Source organism: Macrotis lagotis, chromosome 3, assembly GCF_037893015.1.
Source record: "Macrotis lagotis isolate mMagLag1 chromosome 3, bilby.v1.9.chrom.fasta, whole genome shotgun sequence".
In the NCBI taxonomy this organism is placed as follows: Eukaryota; Metazoa; Chordata; class Mammalia; order Peramelemorphia; family Peramelidae; genus Macrotis; species Macrotis lagotis.
In genome coordinates this window covers 99,524,306-99,543,004 of record NC_133660.1, presented here as the reverse complement: position 1 = coordinate 99,543,004, position 18,699 = coordinate 99,524,306, and the positions used below count along the sequence as shown (strand labels likewise).

Genomic DNA, 18,699 nt, shown 5'->3' with positions numbered 1-18,699 from the left:
TGAACAACAACCCCTTTACACCAAGAAGAGCACCAGAGAAAAGAAAGAAATATCCATGTCCCAAATCATTAACTTGGGGAAAATTCCTAATTTTTTTTAGGTTTTTGCTAGGCAAATGGGGTTAATTGGCTTGCCCAAGGCCACACAGCTAGGTAATTATTAAGTGTCTGAGATCGGATTTGAACCCAGGTACTCCTGACTCCAGGGCAGGTTATCCACTATGCCACCTAGCCACCCCCCTTTTTTGTTTTTGTTTTTGTAAATTCCCAATTAAAAAAACTATTTAAGGCTAGGGGGTTAAGTGACTTGCCCCTGATCACACAGTTTGTAAGTATTAAGTGTTTGAGGCAGGATTTGAACTCACGTCTTCCTGACTCCAGGGCTGGTATTCTATCCACTGTGCCACCTAGCTGCCCCCTAAATTCCCACTTTCAAATGATATGTGGAACCAACTTCTTAGAATCCTATACATATGGGAAGTTAGAATTTTTCCTTTGTTTATTCTTACCTCACCTGACCTATGGGTCTGTTCTGATGACAGAAATTATAGCCAGTAATGATATTATTGTTCTTTACCCTCCATATTCACAAAGACCTCAAAATGACCATGAGTTGAGTTGTACAAGAATGATTATCTCCATATTAGAGAAGAGGAAGAAGAAGATCAGAAAGGTGAGGTAAAATATCAGTGGTCACCTAATAATTTTCAAAGGCAGGCCTAAGACCCATGCTTCCTGAATCCACTTCTACAATTCTTTCTTCTATACTATATTGTTTCTATTACAGGATCGTTTATATGTTGAAACCCTCCTCATAATTTATGAGGTTCTGAATGTTGGGGGGGCACTGCCATTTATCTTTACATAAGTTTAAATTGAAAGTTAGATGGCAATGAATGAGAAAAAAGAATAGTCATACATTGGAGATATTGTGAGTTTGGTTTCAGATAACCACCATAAATAGCAAATATCTCAATTAAGTGAGGCTCAAGAATAATTTGGTTTCCCAGTACATATAAAAGTTTATACCATACTATGGTCTATCCAGTGTACAATAGTACTATGTATAAAATGCACATGCTTTAATTTAAAAAACTTTATTGCTAAAAATAGCTAACCATCATCTGAGCCTTCAACAAATTGCAATCTTTTTACTGGTAGAGAGTCTTGCCTCAGTGTTGGTGGCTGCTGACAGATTAGGATGGTAGATGAAGTTTAAAGTAGCTGTGGCAATTTCTTAAAATAAAACAACAACAAAGTTTACCACATGGATTAACTTTTCCTTTCACTTGAATACTGAGAACCTGTTATATACATTGACCTAATTTCAATATTGTTGTGTGGCCTAAGAAGAAAGGGAGAGATGGAAGGGCCAGTTGGTAGAACAGTCAGACTAAATAATTCTTATCAATTAAGATTTCTGTCTTCTATGGCACAGAACAAAACAATAATATTAAAATCAAAGATCACTGATCTCAGATTACCAAAAAAGATACAATAGGAATGAGAAAGTTTGAACTATTGAAATAATTACTACAATGCTATAAAGAAACACCCACATGCTGTTGAAAATATGGTGCCCCTAGATTTGCTCAACATAGAGTTGCCATTAATCTTCAATTTGTAAAACACATTATATCTGTAAAGTGCAATAAAGTGAGATGCCATAAACCAAGGTATCCCTGTTCAGAGGTCAGATTCTGATTTGTTTGAGGCTAGCTTGATCTAGAAGTGATAGCAGTGATCCAAAATTTCTTATTTGTGCTAAAAACTAGAACAAATATCACTTAATAAAAGACTATAGATTGAATAAGAAAATCAAAACATAACTAATACATATGTTTTCAGACTATGAACACATTCAGAAAAATAGATTTTGCATTATTTAACTGTAAACATGCTTGAATCTCTTAAAGTGAAGCTGTTTTGGCCCCTATAAGTTACGCTATTCATAAGGGCTTCCAAAGATCTGAAAAACATTTGCTATGATTACATTATTCATGCTGACCACCAACACAGCACAGCAGGACCTTATATTTCTATGATGTTCTTTGTTTTTGTAAAAAAAAAAAATAATAGTTAAACCAAGGTGATAAATTCACTTAGATGTATTAAAACTTAACTTGTATTTAAATGAGGAAAAGATTTGGACATGTGTTCTAGGCACTGGGAATACAAAGACAAAAATAATCATATCTGCCCTCAGTGAACATACATTCTTCTTTTTCCTGGATTTTTTCCAATTGCATGCAAAGGTCATTTTCAACATTCATAAATTTGCAGGTTTATGAGTTCCACATTTTTCTACCATCCTCCCCGACCTCCCCTTCCCCATGGCAGCTAATAATCTGGTAAATGTTGTACAAGCACAATTGTTTTTAACACATAGGACCATACTTTCCTAAACGTACCTTTATCCCAAAACAACATTCACTTTAAAATACCTATGTTAAAATTGTGTCTAACACTGCATTATAAGTTTATAAATAGCCAGGAGAAGGAGCAATAGCAGAAAGTATGATTGTAAAGGGGGTCCTGAAAGTGACATATAAATTATCCCAAAGATCAAAGGAGCTTTATGTATAATTTGAATCATATATTAGCCAAAATTCACATACTGGTAATAGATGCTGAGTCAGCAGAAACCATCCAGCTACTGCTAGGGGAGCTTTCTGGTTCTATGATATACACATTTCAGATCTCCATAGTTCCAATCCAGTGGAACATCAAAAGATCCAATATCTTTGAGAGATGGACATATTAACTTTAATGTTTTGCTGATAATTTTAAGGTGATTGGGAATTACTGAATTAATCCCAAGGTATCACAGATAAAAGTTTGTTTCCCCCCAAAAACTTATAAAAATGACACCTCAAACTCTTGTTTCTCAAGCATCTTCTTTGGGTCCAGGAGGCCTAGTGCTTCAACTCTAATCCATGGTTCCATGAGTGATACTCTCTCCTTCTGCCCTTCCCCATACTCTTTCTCACATTACCTTCCTCTCTTCACTATTCTATCCCTCTGAGAGAAATAATTATTTCTCTCTTTTGTTAATAATCAATTTTTGAGTTAGGTACAAGATTTTTTTTTTACCCTATTTATTTTATCATTCAGAAACTGGAAACTTGTAGATTGCTCAATTTCTGAAAGACATTGTTGATGGATGAGATTGCCCAAATCCCCAGAGGACATACTTTTTGATTCCAGGTGGGAGACCTCACCTAACTAGAATTTAATCTAAAGTGAAGTGTTGCCCAGACCATTATGTTCTAACTTCAGCAGGAAGTAGTCTGTGATGGTACATCTTTTTCCAAAAGTAACAAAATCAGAGTCATTTCCTCTAGTCCCTCATTAGAATAAATCTATCTCTCATTATAATATTCATTCTTTTCATTAATTGTTAACCAATCAGAATTGATTGCTACCTGTCAGGCACACCCACTCTTTCAAGAGCTTTTAAGCATTAAGAAGCTATCTTGCCTGGATTTTGGTTTAGGAGAGATACCCAACTCACCATGTTATTACTTATCAGCTAGCAATAATTAATAAATTGATTAGTTAACCCAGAAATTATATTTCTCAAATTTTTTATACATTTCTTCTAAGCGTCATCCCCATTCCATTTTGCCCCCATATTCCTTTTGCCACTAGTCTCTTTACCTTTTTTACCTTATTAAAATGTGATTGAGACCTACTTCCAATTCCCTTCCTGGGTTTTTTGGATGAGTACCCAAAAGACCAAGTATAATTTCCCCCCTTTCATAAATTAATGCCTTTGATAAATCATTGTCTTTAATGCTAAATAGTTTTACTTAATGTTTTAAGAATCTTAAAGGTATTCAGGTTGTTTAGCACTGTGAATTCAAATTCCAGTGCTGCAGAACCTTAATCAAGTTTCTCAACTGCAGTGAGCCTCATTTTCCTCACCTGTAAAATGAAGAGACTTTTCCGTCTCTCCTGGTGCTAACTTCATTCTATATCTATAGTCCAAATACTGCAATCTATTATTTTCAAAAAAATGTCATAGATACATCATATAATAACAAATATAGGGGTGGCTAGGTGACACAGTGGATAGAGCACCGGCCCTGGAATCAGGAGTACCTGAGTTCAAATCTGGCCTCAAACACTTAATAATTACCTAGCTGTGTGACCTTGGGAAAGCCACTTAACCCCATTGCCTTGCAAAAACCTAAAAAAAAAAATATAAAAACATTTAGCAATGAATATACTGTTAAAGGGATTATACTTTTTGGTATATCATTATTATTTTCATTTTAATGATAAATAAATAGAAACTAGGTGGTTCTTCACAAAAGATAGCTTTTTATTTTTCTTCTGTCCTTTAGTTTGAAATTTTTCCCAATCCAACTCCTCATTGCCATTTAAATAACAGTAAAATGAAAATTACATTGAAAATAATACAATTCTGTCCTCTAGTTTTCAAAGAGATTAATACAAACAGCTAACCAAAGACTGAAACTAATCTCAGTGCAGAAATGATCACGTCTCATAGGCAGCAATCACAGAACAGCTGTCATGGAAAGGAATTGCTTTCCTACCTTTAAATGTCTTTTTAAAAATTACATTTCCATATTCACTAAAAGGAATAGGTTGAAAACTAGATTGTTATCTAAACATAACCCATCTCAATCCCTGATCAATGAAAAAGATTGCAAATACCTTAAGGAAAAAAGAATTATTTGAAATGCTTCACCAAAGAAACCTCTCAGAGACTTCGGAGGACACTGCTGGAAAAAACTGATGAAGCAAGAACAGTCGAATGTTAAGGTGTCCTGTTAATCATTAACAAGCAACACGTGATTTTGCCCTCTCCTCTGTAATTGTAACTCAAGTTCCCAGCCTCAAACCAGAAATCAAGGTTACAGCTTATTTAGTGAGACCTCAAAAAGAATGTAACAAAAATAGTCATATGTAAAAAAATCCCCAAACTCAGTCAATCTTTATAATTTGGGGGGGGTAGGGGGAATAAAGAGGGAGGGTACTGGGTAATGGAGTCAATAATTAAAGGAAACTCCCTTGTTCCAACTAAATTGCAGTAAGGACTGCTTATAAGATGATAACCAAACTGAAAAATTATAAAAACAAGCTACTGAAATATAACTTTTAAATTCTTTAAACATAACTTGTGTATAACTCATAAGATCCCCAATTTGCCTCTCTCTATATCTGCACTGCACACCTGAAGTAAGTGCTTAATAATTATGGACTCTGACTTTGAATTTCCTATATCTTGTGCAAAGAAAACTAAGTCTCAGTATTTTTTTTCAAGTTCTGAATCTCCAATATTTTTCTCTAATGAGGAAACCCCTTACTTTAGAGTTTAAGGGGGAAAGCAGCAAACCAACTTAGTCAAAATTTCCATGCAAATAAACCACCAGAGGGAGCCCACAAAACTATTGACATGGGCAAAAGTTAATTAAATATTCTTAAAAGGTCAACTGAGTTCAAATACAGCAGATTCTCTAGGTCCAACTAAGCTGTACATGCATGAGAAACTTAATGAAATCAAATCCAATTTATTAGATTTTGTTTTTTAACAACAAAAAAAGAGTTGTTGAAATGTTTTGTTGAATGCTACATGCTTTCATTTGATAATGATAATGAAGTTCAGACAGTTCAGTGATCCATATCTCCCTTAGAGAAACGACATACATTTTTAATGAAGAAGCAGTTCCCAGAGGATTCTGAATTTTCCAACTCCCAAATAATGTTTCTGATCCTACTGACTTGCTTACAATGTTATAACATGACACCTTTGGGAAGATTCCCAAGAAAAAAACAAGGCCTGGGAGAATCTAGATAATAGCTCTCTTATGGAGAATAAGCAAAAGAAAAGTGACCAAGATAATTAGAGTGCAAGTCAAAAATCATTTTCTGAATTAGCTCAATCAATCCAAGAATGGGAAAATCAGTCTGATTTTTTTTCAATTTATATTTTGGCTTTAAAAGCCAATAAATATTAGTTTGATATTTTACTATAGATGGTACAATTAAATTGTTTTTGTTTAAGATATTATATCCAATAAAAAAGGAATTAAAGTTTACCATTCTATGGTGACCTAGAAATCACACTTTCACTATTAATGGGGTGTGTACAGTAGTTGGGATACAGGATAAATCTCTATTGGAATGGATATTCAAGTTTGGAATTTCTTTCTATTCCTAGAAAAAAAGATCATTGCTTTAATTATAAATGTATAATATGAATTACAATCATAGTATATATATATATACATATATATATATATGTATGTATATATGGCTTAAGTTAAAAACATATATGCCTCACATCAACCCTGTAAGACAGGTGGTATTGTTGTAGTTACCTCCAATTTAGATGTTCCTGAAATTATACAATGAGTGAGTGTTAAATCCAGGATTCAAACACATAGTTCTTTATCCTAAGACCAATTTAGTAAAAATGTACTAAGAAAACAAGTTTATTTTTTAAACACTTTGTAATTTCTCTTTGACCTAGTTCTATGTCTTTCAGTTACTCATTCATTCTATTAATTTATTCATTCAAAAACGTTTTGTTAAAATCTTTTAAGATCAATTCACTGAATAATGAGCTGAGGACACAGAGATGAATAAGATAGAATCCTATAAGAATAGAGTTTTGATTATTTTCAGTTATTGGTTTGGAAGATATCAAATATGGTTTATATTATTTCAAGAATAAAATGTTTTCTTTGTTAAAATAAAACTATAACCTTGTATTTTATTTTGTTGAACTGTCTCTTGATAGGAACTTACTTCCCATCCAGGTGTCGGAGCACACTGCAGATCACTCTCTCCTTCCTTAATTATTAATGTGCCTGGTTCACCATTCTTTTCTCTGTCCCAGACCCTTACACCATCTTTGCTGATTTCAACATTGATACTAAAAATAATTTCTAACAATTCTTTAACCTTGTCATTTCCAATGACTTCACCTCTCTTCTTATTGAGTGAATCCCTCCCCCTATCAAAGACATGCCTTAACATTTTGTGAAAGGAAGAAAACTGAAGACAAGGTAGGGTGCTTATCAGGTAACAGGTGAACAAAGAATCATTTATTTATGTCACATACATGTCACATTTATTTATGTCACACACAAGAAATGGCAAATTCATAGAAATATAGAGAGAATGAATTCAGGCAAAACAAAATAAGTAGAATAGGAGACCATATAAAATTACCACTATAATGCACAGGAAAATAAAATGAAAACATAACAGAACTAAACTCAATTCACACTTGACAGGCAGAACTCTCTTTGGTAGGAATGTAGTTTAAAACAGGTATGTAAAGAAACAAATGTTTAAGATAAGATTTTTTAAAAAAATGTCAGTTAAATTATGGTAACTTTTCAGAAATCACTGCAGCTGTTTTTATTCACTCCTTTTTTTTTAAAGAAAAATAAGATTGGGCAAGAATAGAAAGGTATAATTGACAAAGAAATTACGGTAATTAAAAAGAATAAATTTCAAACTATAGTTTTTCTATAAGACAACATTTTTTCTTTTTCAGCCCTTGAGACTGAATCAAGGATTAATTTGTCCTTATAATGACCTCCAATGCCTTATCATCTTCCCTAATCATGTTGTTCATCTGGGTTCACAAGCTTTTCTATCTGACCTGGATCCATGGTCAACAAATTCAACAATAATCTCTCACTCCTTTGAACTTTTAACATTCCTTTCCTCCTGATTCCCAATCCTGATTAGTCTTTTTTTCTCCTGATACATTACTTTCTCCATACAAGTATCTGAATTCCATGTTTCATTTCCCATCAATGAAAACCCTTAAGAAGCAAAGAATGAGAACAGCCAAACGTTTGCATGTAAATAATCCACTAGAGGGAGCCCACAGGACCTCAGGAGCAAAATAGAAATGTTAATACTGGTGAAAAGTTAATTGAACTTTGTAAAATAAGAGAGACACAATTAAAATTATCCTCTTTCATGGAGCCTTACAGCTTTCCACAGGAGATTCCATATCTAAATATTATTTCTACTCACTGTTTGATTTTGTGTATCATTCTGAAGTCATTGTACAAAAGAAACATAAGATGTCAGGAAGCCTTGCTAAATAAAGATGATTTAAAAGTCAACCCATTCTTGAACTTAGTGTCCACCTCTGACAAAACATAGGCAGTGTGATTTCACTGAAATTCAATCAATCTAGATTTTTTTGCTATTTTTGTTCTAATTTTTCATTAAGGTGATAGGAAATGAGATTTCTGGGGGGGGTTTTGCACTTAATAGCTTTTTATTTTTCTAAATTACATGTAAAGATAGTTCTCAACGTTCATTTTTGTAAGATTTTGAGTTCAAAATATTTCTCTCTCTTTTTCTTTCCTTCCCCCTCCCCAAGACAGTAAGCAATCTGATACAGGTTTACATGTACTTATTTCTACATTAGTCATATTGTGAAAGAAGAATCAGAGAAAAGGGAAAAAAATCACAAGAAAGAAAAAAACAAAAAATGAAAAAAGTGCAAATAATATACTCTGATTTACATTCATACTTTATAGTTCTTTCTTTAGATGTGGATATCATTTTGCTTCATAAGTCTTTTGGAATTGTCTCATGTCATTGTATTATTGAGAAGAGCTAAATTTATCATAGGTGATCATCACACAATGTACTGTTACTTCTGGTTCTGCTCACTTCACTCAGTATCAGTTCATGTAAGTCTGGGAAATAAGATTTTAATGAGGCATACACAAAACTAATCTTTGCTGCAAAGCTCTAGCATTAGTAGAGACTCCTTAAATTAGAACCTGCACCAAAATCCTTATGTTTTTCTCTTGCTTCAAGTAATTCAAATTTGCCTGGGTTATATATTTTTAGGATCATTCTACTCTTGATTTCAATTTTTTCTCACTCACAGTGAGCCAGGAATTAGTTGTTAAATACTAAAATAGACATTCTCTGAAATAAAAATATATGCTAAAATAATGGAAACAAAGGTCATTTATTTATTTTTATTAAATAAAGAGACATTTGTTTAGAATTACCCATTTGCAAGGCATTATATTAAGTGATGGTCTACTTCCCAGAGAAGTATGACAGCTTGCAATGGAAAGAGATTTGAACTAGTTGACAGAAACTTGGGACTGAGTTCTAGATCTGTGCTTTTGGGCAAATCACTCATCCAGTTTGGCCTCAGTTTTCTCAAATAAACAATGGATGTTGTATTAAGTTTCCTTTGAAGTACCTTCCATTTCTAATCATCAATCAACTCACTTTTCTCCAGCTTTATCCTAAATGATTTCCTTTCGCTGAGGTGCAAGAGAAGGATCACTGGATTTGGAATTAGGAGAGCTGAACCATTGAAACTTTTGGCTTCTTGGTCTCCTTAAATGTAATGTGAGGGTAAAAATATGAGCATTAAGATGGTATTCTTTATTGTGCGGATGGGGGGAGAAGGGAAGAAAAAAAAGGAAAACCTCAGTGTCCTAAAAATGAAATTGTTTTTATTTGTTCTCTTACACATGATTGTTGTTTTTCCTAGTTTATTAGCTTTGAACACACTATTTCCTCCTGTCAAGTTTCAACTCTATTATAATATCCTTCAGAAAGCCTTTCTTGATTCCTATATTTGGGAGGAATTTTTCTTTACCTGAAAGCTTCCTAAGTTTTTGACTTTTAACTATCATAATGCATTTAGGTAATGAAGAGTGAAATGAGCAGAACCAAGAGAACATTGTATATAGTAACAGCAATAGATATTTTAAGAACAACTTTGAATGACTAAGTCATTCTATTACAAATACCCAAATTTACTACCAAGGTCATATAAAGGAAGACACTATCTGTATCCAGAGTAAGAACAGAGAAATAGAAGTATTTATAGAATGGTTTTATATTTATATATTCATGTAGACATATTTTGTGCCTGATGGTAGCCATCTCTAGGATGTAGGAAAGAGGGAAGGAAAAAGAAGAAAATTTCTTGATAACTTTAATCTATATCTATCTATATCTATATCATCTATATCTATCTATATAGATATGAAAGCAATAGCAAATTACATATAATAGAATTGCACTTTCAGGAACAATCATCTTTTTTTCTATTCTGCTACATTTGGGAAATGCTTATTTTATTTCTTACATTCAGAATTAAAAAATAAAATTCTAAAAATTATCTTATTTCCTTAATTCTCATTAAAACAACCTTGTGCTTAGACAACATCTTATTCATTTTTCTATCCCTCAGATGGCCTGCAAGAAGACTGTACATATTAGAGTTATTGAGCATATTTGTAGAATGATGCCCAGTTCATCTCCTTACTACTCCACTCTTATCCAAGGATAAAGAACCAAGAAAGAAGCAACATTGTTTGACACGTTCTAAATTCTGTGGAAATATATTTCACAAATATCCAACAAAAACTGATAAAATTCCAATACCTACCTTGTCGTAAGAAGGATGGGAAGTTTTTATTAACAAAATAGTAGCATCATAGAAGTCAAGTTCATGAGGAAGAACAATATGATTGCAAAGGGGACTCATCATTTAATTCAGATTTTAAAAATACAAGTAGAGATAGGCATATGTGTGTTTGTGTATTTGTGTGTGTGTGTGTGTGCGTGTGTGTGTGTGTGTGTTGGGGGTGAGGACAAACAAATAATAGTAATATCTTTGTCATGTACAAATATTATCGGTATTTTAAGGTTTCAAAGGACTCTGTGATCCCAATATCTTCTGTGATGAAGACTATATCTAATACATCCATACCACCTCATTATTTACAATTCTTACTATATGTACTGGAAATCTTCTAAGTCTTTACAATTTTGTGGTCATTTGACCTGTTCGTATCCTGCACTATTGCTACAAAAACAGCTCATACCTTTTCTTTCTCCCTTCCTTTATGTTTTAAAGGATGAACAATTATCATTTGTTGTCCTCACAAATAGAACAATTTAAAGAAGGCCTTGTTTGAAGTCATACATTCAAGTGAAACAAATGTCTACATAATCTAGGGTCAAAAATTGTTTTACTTGCTCTTTTCTGTCAGGAAGTAGGTAGAATGCTTCACCTTTAGTCCTTTAAACTGTGGTTTGTCAAGGTGTTAATAACAGTTTAAAAGTTTTTCTTTTTTTTTTTTACAACTTTTAATTTCATTGCATTTAAACTATCCTGGATATGTTCACTTTCTTCTGCTTCAATTAAGAGAGGTCATTCAGTTTTCTCTGAAACTAACCATTTTTTAAATTGCTCCTTAAAATATGTTCCTTGGGGCAGCTAGGTGGTCAAGTGGATAGAGAACCAGTCCTAGAGTCAAGAGGACCCAAGTTTAAATCTGGCTTTGGATACTTGATAGGCACTAGCTATGTGACCTTGGCATGTCATTTAACACCACTGCCTCATAAAAATTCTCTCTCTCACACACGCACAAATTTGTCTATCTAGCTATATATTTTCATTAATATTATTTACTTCTACTTTTCTTTCCCCATATTTTCTTCCTTTTCTGTATTTTTTGCCTTCTAAATCTGTTGTAGAATCCACTTCTTTGAAGATATGCTCCTTGATACATTTGATTTTTCCTACTGTTATTTATAGTCAAGATTATAGTTACTAATGATAGAAACAGATAACTGTAATTCACTAATTTACTTTTTTCTACCAAGGAAAATTATCTCTATATTTGAAACAGAATAAAATTGATTAAGAAAAATTCAAACCCAAGTCTGAAGTCTTTAAATGAAGGTTGCAGTCATAATTTTCAGGAATATTGCCTGTTAGGATATGGATTGCAGTACATGACTTCTACATTTTGGCACATTCACATTCTTTGATTTTGTTAAAGTTTCCTGGGAAGTTATACAAACATTATCTGGAAACAAAATAAGATATGCAGAAATGTTCAGTTGTCCAGTTTCTGTGTATGCTTTAAAAAATAAATTCTAGACTTACAGTCAAGATGGCAGAGAGGAATTCAGGCACAGTTCTAAAGTCTCCTGATCTTCCCTTATAAATAATATGAAACAAACCTCTTAACAGAAATCCGATTGACAAAACCCAGAAAGAAAAGCCAGGAGAAGAACATCCACCTCAGGATCTGTCTTCTGAGATCCAGGTTGAGTCCGGGACAGTGGGCAGACTCTGCTGGGAGCACCAACTGGTGAGAGCTTTGGGAAGGTGAATCAGTGGCAGATTAGCCTGATCAGCCATGGGGCTGGAGCCTGGGAGCCTGAGGGCCAGAGAACCCAATAGGTTTGATTAGTGGAGGGCATAGACCCTGGTCGACCTTGGGGACTTGGGTCAATTAGGGAACAGAGGCACTGGTGGTGGCACTGACCATCTGGATCTTGCCAGCAGGGCTGGAGGAAGAGTTCCTGAACAAGAGTGTTACAGAGATGATCTGAGCCATTCTGGCCAGGAGGAACTCAGAGTCCACACCTCCATTTCAGCTGAAGCCTCTTCCCAGAACAAACACAATTACAGACTACCTCTGCCCCAGGCTAAGGCCCAACAGAATAAACACCTCAGCTGACAATAGGAAGAGTGATCACCTCACCCCAGGGTAGAGCACACTATTAATTTGAAGACAAAAGTATTTAACAGCTTCAACCACTCCCTCTAGTTCAAGGGAGAGGGCCTCAATCAGTCACAGACACTCCAGAGAAAGCAACCAGCATCCCTTACTGGCTAGCTGAAGATATTACACCCAGTGAGTAAAACCTCTAGGGATCAGAACACCAAACCTCTGTGACCCAGCCCCTCCCCAACACATGGATTTAGGATAACGAAGAAAGGCTAGTGCAAAGGAGGGTCCATAGAAATATTCTTGGAAGGAGAAGGAAAAGACACTAACTCAGTGAGAACCTCTGAGGAGAATATGAATTGCTCTCTAGCAGAGAAAGACTTCCTTGAAGAAATAAGGAAGTAGTTTAAAAATCAATTGGAAAATTTGGGAAAGAAAATTAACACCTTGCAACAAGAAATACAATTGGACAAATGCATAAAGAAAATAATTCTCTCAAAGCCTCAATTGGTCAAATGGAAAACTCTCAAAAATAGAATTGACCAATTGGGAAAGGAGTTGCAAAAGGTAAATGAAGAAAATTCTTATCTAAAAAAGAAAAGAATGGAGTCTGTGGAAACTAATGACTTCATGAGACAGCAAGAATCTATTAAATAAAACCAAAAAATAAAAAAAATAGAAGAAATTTAAAATACCTCATCAGCAAACCACTGACCTTAAGAACAGATCAAGAAGGGACAACCTGAAAATTATAGGTTTTCCTGTAAACATTGAAGAGGAAAAAAAAAGCCTAGACTTTATATTACAGGATTTCCCTGATATGGAACTAGAGGGCAAAATAGTTATTGAAAGAATACATCACTGCCCTCTGGAAAGAGATCCAAAAATGCAAACACCAAGGCATGTTGTGTCCAAATTCCAGAACTATCAGATAAAAAAGAGAAAAGTCTACAAGTAGCCAGAAAGAAACAATTTAAATACCAAGGAGCCACAGTAAGGATTATGTATGACCTGGCTGCATAAACATAACGGATCTAAGGGCCTGGAACAAGATATTCCAAAGAGCAAGGGAGCTTGGAATGCAGCCAAGAATCCACTCTCCTGTAAAGCTGAGCCTTCTCTTTCAGGGGAAAAGATGGACATTTAATGAAATGGAAGACTTCCAATTCCTGATGAAAAAACAGAGCTAAATAGAAATTCTGGACATCAAAAGGAGGTTCAAAAGACATTAAAAGGTTTAAAAAAAGGGTAAAGAAAAAAAACTGCTATCCAATAAATGAAACTTGAGAATTGTAACTCTGTCAGAAACCTACCCAGAAGTGATGGACACTTATGACTTAGCCATGAGACTGCTACCCAGTGGGATCAAACTGGCTATATCCCTGCTTGGTTGAATGACTCAAATAATTCTAAAGAATTGTAACTATTAGAAAGAATATACTTAGAATATACTTAGCCAGAAGTGATGGATACTCAGTATTTTCTATGACTTAGATAGAATGATTTAAAAACACTTCTTAAAAAGGGAGACAGGAAGGAGACAGGAAGAGGGAGGGGATTAAATGGGGGTAAATCTCATTACATTAAGAGATAAAAAAGACTTACTGTAATAGAGGAGAAGAAGGGAGGAGGTGAGAAACACATGAATCTTCCTCTCATCAGACTTGCCTTAAAGTTAACTTACACACACACACACACACATTAAAAGTATTAAAAGGGGAAAAAGTGAGGGGGTGTTGGAGACAGGAAAGGGGGGGAAGGAACTAACAGAAGGAAGGGAAAGGAAAAGGGAAAAAGGCAACAGAGAAACTAAAGGGTAATGGGGTGGATATAGGAGGGCAAACACACTGAAGGTGGTAGTATTCAGAAATAAAATACTGGGGAATACAAATAAAGGGAAAAATAGGGGGAAAATACAAACAAAGGGAAGATAGCATGGAGGGCAAATCCATGGCATTTCTCTAATAATTAATGATTTAAAGCATTTTTTCATATGGCTATGGATTGTTTTGGTCTCCTCATCTGTAAATTGCCTTTGCATATCCTTTGACCATTTGTCAATTGGGGAATGGCTTTTTAAAAAAAAATATGACTCAGCTCTCTGTATACTTTAGAAATGAGTCCTTTGTCAGAAACATTAGTTGTAAAGATTGTTTCCCAGTTTACTACATTTCTTTTGATCCTGGTTACAATGGTTTTGTCTGTGCAAAAGTTTTTTGATTTAATGTAATTGAAATCATCCAGTTTGTTTTAGCGATGTTCTCCATTTCTTCCTTAGTCATAAACTGCTTCCCTTTCATAGATCTGACAGGTAAACTTGGTCTTCTAATTTGCTTATAGTATTGTTTATTTATGTCTAAATCCTGTATCCATTTGGATCTTATCTTGGTATAGGGTGTGAGTTGTTGGTCTAATCTAAGTTTCTTCCATACTAACTTCCAATTTTCCCAGCAGTTTTTAATCAAAGAGAGAGTCTTTATCCCAATAGCTGGACTTTTTGGGTTTATCAAATAGCAGATTACTATATTCATTTCCTGCTATTCCACTTGGCCAATACCAGACAATTTTGATGACTGATGCTTTATTATAATATAATTTTAGATCAGGTAGGGCTAAGGCCCCCTTCTTTTGCACTTTTTTTTCATTGAATCCCTGGAAATTCTTGACTTTTATTTCTCCCTATGAATTTATTTACAACTTTTTCTAATTCATTAAAGTAATTTTTTGGAATTTTGACTCGTAGGGCACTAAACAGGTCATTTAGTTTTGGTAAAATTGCCATTTTTATTATATTAATTCTACCTATCCATGAGCAGTTGATGCTTGCCCAGTTATTTAAATCTGACTTAATTTGTGTGAGAAGTGTTTTATAACTGTTTTCAAAAAGTTTCTGAGTCTGCCTTGGCAAATAGACTCCCAGGTATTTTATATTGTCTGAGGGTACTTTGAATGAGATTTCTCTTTCTAGTTCTTCCTGCTGTATCTTGTTAGTCATATGTAGAAAAGTTGAGGAATTATGAGGGTTTATTTTACATCCTGCAAATTTGCTAAAATTGTTATGTTTCCAGTAGTTTTTTGAATGATTTCTTGGGATTCTCTAGGTAGACCATAATGTCATCTTTTCCTTCCCAGTTCTAATTCCTTCAATTTCTTTTTTCTTCTCTTATTGATGAAGCTAACATTTCTAATACAATATTGAATAGTGGTGGTGATAATGGGCATCCTTGTTTCATAAGCCTGATCTTATTGGGAATGCCTCTAGCCTTTCCCCATTGAATATAATGCTTGTTGATAGTTTTAGATAGATACTGCTTATTATTCTAAGAAACAGTCCATTTATTTCTACACTCTCTAGTGTTTTTAGTAGTAATGGGTGCTGTATTTTGTCAAAAGCTTTTTCAGCATCAATTGATATGATTACATTTCTGATAGGTTTGTTGTTGATACAATTAATTTTACTAACGGTTTTCCTAATATTGAACCAACCCTGCATTCCTGGGATGAATCCTACTTGGTCAAAATGTATTATCCTAGTGATAACTAGTTGGAAACATTTTACTAAGATTTTATTTAAGATATTTGCATCTATATTCATCAGGGAGATAGGTCTATAATTTTCTTTCTCTGTTTTAACTCTTCCTGGTTTAGGTATCAGCATCATATTGGTTTCATAGAAAGAGTTAGGCAGAGTTCAGGCTTCCCCTATTTTTCAAAAGAGTTTATATAGAATTGGAACCAATTGTTCCTTCTACGTTTGGTAGAATTCACTTGTGAATCCATCAGGCCCTGGAGATTTTTTGTCAGGGAGTTCAATAATGGCTTGGTGAATTTCTTTTTCTAGGATACAGTTGTTTAGGTATTTATTTTCCTTTTCATTTAACCTGGGTAACTTATTTTTTGTAAATATTCATCCACTTCACTTAGATTGTCAAAATTATTGGCAGAGAGTTGGGCCTAATAATTCTGAATCATTACTTTAATTTCCTCCTCATTGGTGGTGAGTTCACATTTTTCATTTGATACTAGCAATTTGGTTTTCTTCTTTCTTTTTTTTAATCAAATTGACTAGAGATTTATCAATTTTATTGGTTTTTTTCATAAAACCAACTCTTCATTTTCTTTATTAATTAATAGGTTTTTTTGCTTTTGATTTTGTCAATTTCTCCTTTAATTTTTAGAATTTCTAATTTGGCATTAAATTGGGGGATTTTTAATTTGTTCTTTCTCTAATTTTTTTAGTTGCATACATATTCAATTGATTGATTTCCTCTTTCTCTAATTTATTCATGTAATCATTTAAAGTTTACAAAATATCCCCTGACAGCCGCTTTGAGTGAATTTCATAGGTTTTGGTATATTGTTTCATTATTGTCATTATCTAAGTTAAAATAATTAATTCTTTCTATAATTTGTTGTTTGATCCACTCATACTTTAAAATGAGGTTATTCTGTTTCCAGTTAGTTTTAGGTCTATAGTTCCCTATCCAAATATTACATATGATTTTTATTGCACTGTGATCTGAGAAAGATGTATTCACTATTTCTGCCTTTCTGCAATTTATTATTAGGTTTGTATGCCCTAGAACATGGTCAATTTTTTGTATAAATGCCATGTACTTCAGAGAAAAAGGTGTATTCCTTTCTATCTCCATTCTATTTCCTCCATAATTCTATCATATCTAGGTTTTCTAACAATCTACCTCCTTAACTTCTTTCTTCTTTATTTTATGATTTGATTTATCTAAATCTGAGAGTGGGGAGGTTGAGGTCTCCCACTAGTAGAGTTTTGCTCTCTATGTCTTCCTGTAGTTCTTTCAACTTTTCCTCTAAGAATTTGGATGCTATCCCACTGGGTACATACATATTCAGTATTGAAATCATTTTATTGGCTATGGTACCTTTTAGGAGGATATAGTTTCTTTCCTTATCTCTTTTAACACTATCTATTTTTGCAGCTGCTTTGTCTGAGATAAGGATTGCTACCCCTGCTTTTTTCACTTTAGCTGAAGCAAAATATATTTTGCTCCAGTCTTTTACCTTTACTCTATATGTATCTCTCTGCTTTCAATGAGTTTCCTGCAAGCAGCATATTGTAGGATTTTGCTTTTTGACCCACTCTGCTATTCACTTATTTTTTTAAGGGAGAGTTCATCTGATTCACATTCAAAGTTATAATTACTAGCTCTTTATTGCCCTCCATGCTATCTTCCCTCTATTTGCATTTTCCCCTTCCCCCTTATCCCTATCCCCCCAGTATTTTTTTCTTGAATACTGCCACCTGCAGTGTGTTTGCCTTCCTATATCCACCCCTCCCCTTTCTTTCCCCTTTCCCTTTTTTACCCTTTTCCCTTCCCTTCCTTCTGTTAGTTCCCCTTTTTTCTCCCCCTCCCTGTCTCCTTTCCCCCTCCCCTTTTCCCCTTTTAATACTTGAAAGGTAAGATTTTTTTTAAGTTAACTCAATGTGTGTGTAAGTTGACTTTAAGCCAAGTCTGATGAGAGGAAGATTCAGGTATTTCTCATCTCCTCCCTTCTTCCCTTCTATTACCCTAGGTCCTTTGTACCTCTTAATGTCTCCTGGTTTTTCTTTCTGGGTTTTCTTCATCAGATTTCTGTTAGATGTTTGTTTCATATCAGATATGGGAAAATGATCAGGTGATTTTAGAACTGTGCCGGTCTTCTCTCCGCCATCTTGGCCAGAAGTCTCTCTACTCTCTTATTTCTGTCTACTTTCTCACCGACTAAGAAGAATCCATATTTGCTACTCAAAAAAGAGTAAAGAAGGATAATTTGAGGCTAATCAGTGCTGTAACAGATCACCACAACTGTTTCCAAAGTCAAAGGCCTCCTTGCTCAGTTATGTTCACTTCAGTAGGGAAAACATCATGAGGGAACAGAGAAGAGCAATAATGATATTGAATAAAAGTTTTCTGGATCTAGGATTAGGTTCTTTACTTTGAATTTTGGAGGGACTTCTCTCTTACTAGCATGTAGATTTATCTATAAATACTCCAAATCCACCATATGATTCCTTTCTTTAGAAGTTTTGGGTCTGAAGAAGTGTGGAGAAAAATAAATATCTGGTCATCTTGTTTATAATATGATCTTACTACATCATTTTTAATCCTTCTAACCACCTCAAGAAATAGATTGGGTAAATATAATTTACAAAATAATGATGGATTAGGACA

General features: G+C 34.1%; 1 protein-coding gene across 3 annotated transcripts in view; it reads right to left on the bottom strand.

Annotated features, from left to right (window-relative positions):
- The window catches only part of MARCHF1 (membrane associated ring-CH-type finger 1), a 663,738-nt gene that overhangs the window by 572,331 nt on the left and 72,708 nt on the right, over positions 1-18,699 (bottom strand). Inside the window, exon 1 of one of the 3 annotated variants that reach the window (XM_074229017.1) lies at positions 4,683-4,789. The exons of 1 other annotated variant lie outside the window; for it this stretch is intronic. The gene's annotated coding sequence lies outside the window, so the exon portion shown is untranslated. Of the gene's footprint in view, positions 1-4,682; positions 4,790-18,699 lie in introns of those variants that run through there. One more of the 3 variants, XM_074229018.1, reaches the window with a different exon arrangement.